At 46.5% G+C, this 3,098-nt stretch overlaps 1 pseudogene; it reads left to right on the top strand.

The window, feature by feature from the left end:
* Positions 1-1,470: 1,470 nt before the first annotated feature.
* LOC120924973 lies at positions 1,471-1,799 on the top strand (annotated as a pseudogene).
* Positions 1,800-3,098: the final 1,299 nt, after the last annotated feature.

Raw genomic sequence — 3,098 nt, 5'->3', positions numbered from 1 at the left:
TTTGTTTATAGCGCAAAAACTAAAAACCACAGAGGTAATCAAATACCACCAAAAGAAAGCTCTATTTGTGGGGAAAAAAAGGACGCTAATTTTGTTTGGGAGCCACGTCGCACGACCGCACAATTGTCAGTTAAGGCGACGCAGTGCCGAATCGCAAAAAGTGGCCTGGTCTTTCACCAGCAATATGGTCCAGGGCTGAAGTGGTTAAACAGATACCCATGTTTGCAAGATCTTCTAAGGTAGGCCAGAAGAATCTATAGCCATTTCAGGTGGTCATACACATCTAGTATTCGGTTTGCTGAAATTCAGTGGGAATTCCTTCTGCCCATAAATCGCCTGATTTGTGATATGCTCATCAGGTGGAACTAAACTTTGGCAATGCTGCAGCGGCTGCACGTGCAGCAACCACCGTTTCAAGGGTAAAGTCTCAGAAGTCATCCTGTCCTTGCATAAGGAGCACAGGATAAAATATCTTGAGGAGACCTTAAAGAGGAGTTTATGTAACACCTTTTCAGACTCTGGTAGGTTGCAGTCTCATTGAAATGGTAGTTTTGAGGCTTCTGTTGGTCAAAGAATGAGCAGTGGAGAAGGGGGCCGCCTAAGTTATGCATTTAAAAAATGTGTAATTCTATGGCGCCCAGGGCTATCAGCCTCCACATCAGCAGCATCTATCATATATATAGTGGAAGATTATCTGGGGGAAAAAAACAGACATGAAGAGCAGTAGACGATTCACTGGGTTACTGGGTCATGAGAATAAACCACTGGCTAGAACTTGCCCAGTATACAATTGAGCTGCTGGGCTACCCTGCATTCAGCGTGCTTTCTGAACGGGCATTCGGTACTGTCGGAGGTTGTGTGACAGATAAAAGTGCGTGTCTGTCCACAGACTCTGTTGACTGGCTGACATTTGTCAAAATGAATCAGTCCTGGATTAGCAGCAGTCATTAAGCTCCTGATGCTCATGTCACTGATTACATGTTTTTGGGATCTGGAATCTGTGCAAGACTGTCTAGGCTGCCTAGCTTTGTGGGTGCTGATTTTATCTTTAAGTAATTTTTTGGTACAGGTTTCATAGGCACAATTAACACCCAAGGACCATTTTTTGCACACCTGTTTGACAGGTGCATATAATTTAAACTTTTTACATCAAGGCCAATTCTTGCTTTCATCAAGAGTACCTCTATAGGGTTACGGTGTGAATGCACTACCAACACCCAAAATACAATTTTTACGCAACTGTATGACAGGTGCATATAATTGAATTTGTTTACAGAAAGGCCAATTCTTGCTTTCATCAAATGTACCTCTATAGGGTTATGGTGTGAAGGCACCACCAACACCCAAAGCCCTATTTTTCCGCACCTGTTTGACAGGTGCATATACTTAAATTTTTTTACAGAAAGGAACATTTTTGCTTTTATCAAGAGTACCTCTAGCCATTTCCTGCTCTCTCTCTCTCTCTCTCTCTCTCTCTCTGGCAGTGTGTTCTTGGAGCATTCCGTGGGTCTGTAGATCAGTGGCGGCTACAGCGGCAGAATGAGTTTGTCACTAAACTCAAACCCATTCCTTAATGGCCTTACCGGTAAGTCAGTAAAGGTAAAACTGATGTGGGGTATGGAATACAAGGGATTCCTGGTCCCTGTGGCTGGCTACATGAATGTGAAGCTCACCAATACAGAAGAGTATATTGATGGGGCATTGTCTGGACATCTTGAAGGAGTTCTAAAAGGTGTAATAATGTGTTGTATATACGAGGAGTAGAAGAGGAGTAAGAAGATGGCGAGATGACAGAATAAAGCAATTTACAAATTTGTTTTGTAGATCTGTCTCTTTTGGGGTTATTGTTGGACATTATCTTTCTTAACAAAGCATATAAAAACAAACAGATTTTTTTTCAAGAGTACCTCTATAGGGTTACAATGTAAAGGCACCATCAACACCAAAAGCCCATTTTTTCTGCACCTGTAATGCCGCGTACACAAGACCGTTTTTAATGGTCTAGGAAAAACAATGGGCCAGATCCACAAAAGAGATACGACGGAGTAACTGCTGTTACTCCATCGTATCCCTTGTCCTAACTTTGGAACTGATCCACAGAAGCAGTTTTCCAAAGTTAGGCAGAAGATCCGGCATGTGTAATTGAATTACACTGCCGAATCTTAGGATGCAGTACCGCATCCGCCGCTGGGGGCATTTCGAGTCGAAATGCAGCTTCTAGTATGCAAATTAGCACTTAAGGCGATCCACAAAGCTTTTCAGCCTCGTTTTTTTCGCCGTAAGTTTTAGTTTGCAAGTGTAAAACTAGGGCTGGTGTTACAAAGTGTAAACTAGTAATACCATGTAAAAGCCCATTCAAGCGACGGCATTTGGTATGCATTCCCGAGGGAGAACTCCACGGCAATTTGTAAAAACAAAACCGGCATGGGTTCCCCCCCAGGAGCATACCAGGCCCTTAGGTCTGGTATGGGTTGTAAGGAGACCCCCCTACGGCGAAAAATCGACGTAGGGGGTCCCCCTACAATCCATACCAGACCCGTATCCAAAGCACGCTACCCGGCCGGTCAGGAAAGGGAGTGGGGACGAGCGAGCGCCCCCCCCCCCCTCCTGAGCCGTGCCAGGCCGCATGCCCTCAACATGGGGGGGTTGGGTGCTCTGGGGCAGGGGGGCGCACTGCGGGCCCCCCCACCCCAGAGCACCCTGTCCCCATGTTGATGAGGACAGGACCTCTTCCCGACAACCCTTGCCGTTGGTTGTCGGGGTCTGCGGGCGGGGGCTTATCGGAATCTGGGAGTCCCCTTTAATAAGGGGGCCCCCAGATACCGGCCCCCCACCCTAAGTGAATGGATATGGGGTACATCGTACCCCTACCCATTCACCTGGAGGCAAAAAGTTAAAGTTATTAAACACACAACACAAGGGTTTTTAAAATAATTTATTATTCTGCTCCGGAGGCCCCCCCTGTCTTCTTTATTAGCTCTAATACCAGGGGGGGCTTCTTCTTCCACTCTCCGGGGGTCTTCTCCGCTCTCCGGGGGGGGGTTTCTTCTTCCGCTCTCCGGGGGGGGCTTCTCCGCTCTCCGGGGGTCTTCTTCTAT

Source organism: Rana temporaria, chromosome 1 (genome assembly GCF_905171775.1).
Source record: "Rana temporaria chromosome 1, aRanTem1.1, whole genome shotgun sequence".
Lineage (NCBI taxonomy): Eukaryota > Metazoa > Chordata > Amphibia > Anura > Ranidae > Rana > Rana temporaria.
This window is presented reverse-complemented; position numbering and strand designations above follow the sequence as displayed.